Source organism: Carlito syrichta, unplaced genomic scaffold (genome assembly GCF_000164805.1).
Source record: "Carlito syrichta isolate Samal-C Ts95f unplaced genomic scaffold, Tarsius_syrichta-2.0.1 Scaffold88831, whole genome shotgun sequence".
Taxonomy (NCBI): Eukaryota; Metazoa; Chordata; class Mammalia; order Primates; family Tarsiidae; genus Carlito; species Carlito syrichta.
In genome coordinates this window covers 14007-20073 of record NW_007032927.1, presented here as the reverse complement: position 1 = coordinate 20073, position 6067 = coordinate 14007, and the positions used below count along the sequence as shown (strand labels likewise).

The 6067-nt window shown below is 46.0% G+C and overlaps 1 pseudogene; it reads left to right on the top strand.

Moving 5' to 3' along the window:
- Nucleotides 1-764: 764 nt before the first annotated feature.
- Nucleotides 765-2476, top strand: LOC103260239 (annotated as a pseudogene).
- The last annotated feature ends 3591 nt before the right edge of the window (nt 2477-6067 follow it).

Genomic DNA, 6067 nt, shown 5'->3' with positions numbered 1-6067 from the left:
CTCACTCATAAATGGTATGTGAACATTATTCACATTAGCACAAGGAAGGTATTGGCAATTTCTGGACACTGCTGGGGTGGCGGGGGGGAGTGTGTAACAACCGAAAGGGTACCTGGTGCTAAACCAGGGAAAGTGAAGAATCGTGGAGGTCCAAATTTCACCTGCTTTCAACTTACTTGTGTAGCTAATCCTGACTTGTACCCCACAACTCCATAATAAAATAAAATAAAACAAAAAAGTTGGAGAAGGTGGGTTAGTTCAGATATCAGAACCTACCAATAAAGTTTCGTCTATGACATAATGACAGAATAAAAGTAGTGTTTAGAGAGAAATGAGGCTATTAAATTATCAGGGTATATTGGAAAAGGGAGAGATTACAGTCAAATAAATCAATGGTCAAAAGACTTGACTGGATATATTTCTTTACTTGATCCCCAATGTTCAGAAAAATGCCAAAGTTTGAGCTGGTTGTCTAAAAAAGTAATAATACTATTGATAGAAAATTAGAACTGGGAGCTGATTTTTGCAAGAAAGTCATTGGAAGAGTTACAATGGATAAAGTGCGTTTTAGTATCTGAGAAGCTGCAGAAGAAATATCTGTAGAACAGCCCCCCACAACTCCAGGAGGCATCCATAGTATCATTCACAGAATACTTGATAAGCTGCTCACAGGCTTGAACACCATTAATAAACATAATCTGCCCATCTCGACATAGCATCTCTGCTCCTTCTTGGCTATTCACCTGATTCACCTGTCTGCCTCTACTCCAGCCTCCAACATGTCCATCAGGGTGACCCAGAAGTCCTACAAGATGTCCACCTTTGGTTCCCAGGCCTTCAGCAGCCACTCCTATAAGAGCAGGCCCAGCACCCACGTCAGCTCCTCCAGCTTCTCCTGGGTGGGCAGCAGCAGCATCCGGGGTGACCTGGGTGCCAGCATGGACCTGGGTGGTAGCTATGCTGAAGCCGGGGACATCACAGCCATCACAATGAACCAGAGCCTGCTGAGTCCCCTTAAGATGGAGGTGGACCCCAACATCCAGGCCATGTGCACCCAGGAGAAGGAGCAGATCAAGACCCTCAACAGTGCCTCTTTCCTTGATAAGGTTCGGTTGCTGGAGCCTCAGAACAAGATGCTGGAGACCAAGCAAAGCCTACTACAGCAGCAGAAGATGGCCTGCAGCAACATGGACAACATGTTCCAGAGCTACATCAACAACCTCAGTGGCAGCTGGACATGCTAGTTGGATCAGGAGAAGCTGAAGCTGAAGGCGGAGCTGGGCAACACAGGGACTGGTGGAGGAATAAGTACAAGAATAAGTACAAGGAGGAGATCAACAAGCCTCAGAGATGGAGAATGAGTCTGTCCTCATCAAGAAGGATGTGGGCCGGGCTCAGTGGCTCAGCCAGTCATCGCAGCACTTTAGGAGGCCAAGGTGAGTGGATTGCCTGAGCCCACGTGTTTGAGACCAGCTCAGGCAACTTGGCCAGACCTCGTCTCTAAAAAAAAATTAGCCAGGTGTGGTTGTGTGCACCTGCAGTTCTGGCTACTTGGAAGGCTGAGGTAGAAGGATCGCTGGAGCCCAGCAGGTTGAGGCTGGGGTGGCCGTGAGTGTGCCACTGTACTCCATCCTGGGTGATGTGTGAGACTCCAACTCAAAAAAAAAAGAAGGATGTGGATAAAACTTCCATGGACAAGGTGGAGCTGGAGGGGGCTGACTGACCAGATCAACTGCCTCAGGCAGCTGTGTGAGGAGGAGACTCATGAGCTGCTGCAGTGTCAGATCTTGAGCACATCTGTGGTCCTGTCCACAGACAACAGCCACTCCCTGGACATGGATAGCACCATCACCAAGGTCCATGCCCAGTACCAGGAGATCACCAACCTCAGCTGGACCAAGGCTGAGAGCATGGGCCAGACCAAGTAGGAGGAGCTGTAGATGCTGTCAGGGAAGCATGGGGATGACCTGTATTACACCAGGATGGAGATCTCTGAGATGAAGCAGAACATCAGCAGGCTCCGGGCTGAGATCGAGGGTCTTAAAGGCCAGAGGGTTTCACGGATGCAGGACAGCACAGGGAGATGGCCCTTAGGATACCAACAACAAGCTGGCCAAGCTGGAGGCCATCTCACAGAGGGCCAAGCAGGATAGGGCATGGCAGTGACTCAAGCACCAGGAGCTCATGAACATCAAGCTGGCCCTGGACATTGAGATCACCACCTACCGGAAGTTTCTGAGGGGTGAGGAGAGTCGACTGGAGTCTTGCATGCAGAACATGAGTATTCATATCAAGACCACTGTGGCTACTCAGGAGGCCTGAGCTCGGCCTCTGGCTCCGGCCTCAGCTATGGCTTTGGGTCTGGCAGGGGTTCTAGCTCCTTCAACCGCACCAGCTCCCCAGGGCTGTGGTGGTGAAGGTGGAGACCTGTGATGGGAAGCTGGTGTCCAAGTCCTCTGATGTCCTGCCCAAATGAATGGGCACCGCAGCCCCTCCCAGCCTGACCCCTCCTGTGGCCACCCCAGAACCTGTGGGGGAGGCAACTTTGGGTGGGGGAAGCTAGGGAGCCCCCCTGGCTCAGTCCCAGCTCTCAGCCCAGCCCTGGGGGAGTTTACTGCCTGGGGTACCACCCTTTTGCCAGTGCCCCCAACTAAAAAACCAACTCAATTGGGTTCCCCCCCCAAATAAAGCCTTAGCTAACTCTGAACATAAATTAATTAAATAAAAGATAAGCATAGTCTATTAGTTACACCCTACCTATTTTACTTTAGGGTATAATGAAATAGTTTGATGGATGAGCATGGCACTTCTAACGAAATCAAAGGTAGGTTTAAAAATGAGTAGGAAGCCTGCTAGAACTATCTTCTGTATGAATAGCAAGAAATATTTTTTACTATAATCACCTGATATAAATAATATAAAAGATAAGTAGGCATAGTCGGGAAGATGGCAGCCGAGCCAGTCGGACTATGTGATTCCCCATGTGAGTGAGTGAGTGTATGGAAAATTTTGTGTACATGCTGGTGGTGCGTGAGTGGGCATGTGAATGGCTGACTGAGTGAGGGTTAGGGAGCTAGTGACTGGGGCTCTCCTGGTGCGGTGGCTGGTGCCACAGCAGCTGGGCTTGGACCCTAGGGATTCCCAGGACACAGAAGCCGAGTGCCATTTTCTCTTTCTTTTCCGTTCTATCTTTTTTTTTTAAATCAACAAATCCTCCCTGGCAAGAAAACGCTGGGAGAGACTGTCTAAGTGAGGGCTAGTGAGCAAGTGACCAGGCCCCTGGTGCAACAGCTGGTACTGCAGCTTCCCTCCTTCATCCCTGGCTCTTCACAGAAGCCAAGTGCCATTATTATTTTTTTTTAATGAACAAAAGCGACTGGGAGAAAATATCGCCCCAGGTTCTCCTTCATTGATGCAGTAGGAGAGAGACTGCCAGCTCTTGGCTTTGCCTCACCACTTCAGCACTACTCAGGGATTGATTGTGACCCAGAGGGAATATCCTGAAAGCACAAACTTTGGAGGGACCTCACGAGTGCTGAGTTCCAGGTGCCCCATCCCCTACCCCAATCCAGTCGGGACAAAGGGTGTGGCCAGAAAAGAACAAGGAAGAGCTCCAGAGAGATCAGTGGTGAGTCTGGGGCTGACCCAAACCCCCTCCTCCCCAGCAATCCTCTGAATGTAACACCTACACAACTGGGCCATGACTGAGAGGGACAAACCCAGGTAGAGCCTGAACATTAGTTGCAATAGGAGAACTCCATTCCAGGACAGGCCTGTCTGGGGCACCCCTCTCCCAACAAGTACATACCTGGGAAAGACACAATGCTGTAACTCCCCATCAGAGGAGATCTCCCTGACCACACAGGAGAGGGAGGGGAGGACTGCAACCCCACCCACCTCCATTGCCCCTCCTCCTTCCCTGCTTGGGACACTGAGGAGAGAGTGAAAGAGGTGGCTCTGCAGGAGAAACCTGATTACAGGGCCACTTATAGAACCTGCCACAAGAGGACAGGTTTGTTAGTTCACCTATTTTAAAAATATTTTTCCTTTGTGCATGAATGTGTATGTGAGGGTTTGATCTGCTTCCCCCAAAATATCTTTCTTTTATTTTTCTGTTTCTTCTTTTATTTGTCATTTTCTGTTTATGTGTGTATGTGAATTATTGAGTGTTCATCTTTCTATTTAGTTGTTGTTGTTGATTTGTTTTTGCTCTTTTGTTCTTCTGAGTTTTTTAATTTCATTTCTTATAGTTTAAGGTGTGTGTCAATATATGTGTGAGGGTTCGACCTGAATTTCATTTTTCCCCCCTCTGGTCTTTCTGTTTTTCTTCTCTATTTACTTTATGCTAGGCATGTGTGTGTGTCTTTAGTTTTCTTGGTTTTTGTTGTTGTTTGTTTTGTTTCACTTGCTGTTATTCCAGTTTGTTTTGGGGTGTGTGTGCATGTCTGTGTCTGTGTGTTTTTTATTGCTTTTTGCATTGGTTTCTGTTTTGCATCATCATATAGAAAGGTGGTGGGGAGTGGGTCTCAGGGAACACATACCACAATAAGTGAACATTGTAATTTGCAAGTCGTATCTGAATTCTAGTGCCCCACCCCCTACTTCGATCAAATTTCAAAAACTACAAGAGAGAGCAAAGCTTCCCATCCACCATCCTATTTCAAAATAGAACAAATCCAGAGCCCGGATCAGGGAAGAATAGAGGACAGAGCCAACATCAGAAAGGAAAGCCTCTCCCACTGATATGAAATATCAGAACTAAAGAGAAAAACAAGAGATCTGTCACAAATGAGGAAAAACCAAAGGAAGACCTCAGACAATTTTAAGTGTACCAAACAATGAAAAAATCAGACCTTGGTGCCCAAACAATGGAAGTCACCAATGACTGGCCCCAGAATATGAATGGGATTAGGGAATGGATGGAAAGAGTGAATAAGACTCAAGAAAGACAAGATGCAACACTGAAAGAACTTATAACAGAGATTTTGGCAACAAAAAATTTCATCCAGGAAATAAATAGCAGGATGATAAGCATGGAAAGCAGAATTAATCTAGCTGAAGAAAGAATCTCAGAACTTGAAGACCAGAACATGGAATTAACCCAACCTGTAAAGAACCTAAAAAGAAGACTCAGAAAGAATGAACAAAGCCTATAAGAGATGTGCAATTATATCAAGAGGCCGAACCTATACCTGATTGGTATCCCAGAAGAAAGGGAAATGGAGAACATTTGGAACAAGTATTTCAGGAGGTAATCCCAGAAAACATTTCCCATCTCACCAGAGATGTGACCAGCAAAGCACAAGAGATACAGAGAATCCCCACAAGACATCATATGAGAAGACCAACCCCTGGACACATAGTAATTCACCTACACAAAGTAGGCACAAAAGAAAAAGTCCTAAAGGCAGCAAGAGTGAAAGGTCAGACTACCTACTGGGGAAAGCCAATCAGAACAGCAGCAGACCAATTGGCAGAAACACTACAAGCAAGAAGGGACTGGAGCCCTATATTCAATGCCCTCAAAGATAAACAATTTCAACCAAGAATTTTCTATCCAGCCAAGCTCAGCTTCATAAATGATAGAGTATTAAAATCCTTCCCAGGCATCCAATCCCTAAGATATTATGCAGCTTCCAGACTAGCTCTACAGGAAACACTTAAAAAGGTATTAAGCACTAAAGAAAAAAAAAGAATGACCACACACTTCCCGAGAGAACAGCAGAGCACAGAATCAAAAGAAAATACAATGCAAAAAGAAACTTGAAAACACACACACACATTAATTCCAAAGCCAAAAGAAAACAAGCAAACACAAAAAAACTTTATAAGAACCTCATGACAACAATAAACAATCACATCTCAATAAGCCCAAATATGAATGGACTAAATGCAACACTGAAAAGACACAGAATGGCAAACTGGATAAGAAATCATGACCCAATTATTTGCTGCATCCAGGAGACTCATCTCACTACAAGGGATGCACACAGACTCAAAGTTAAAGGATGGAAAATGAGTTTCCAGGCAAATGGATCACAAAAGAAGGCAGGAGTCGTGATCTTAA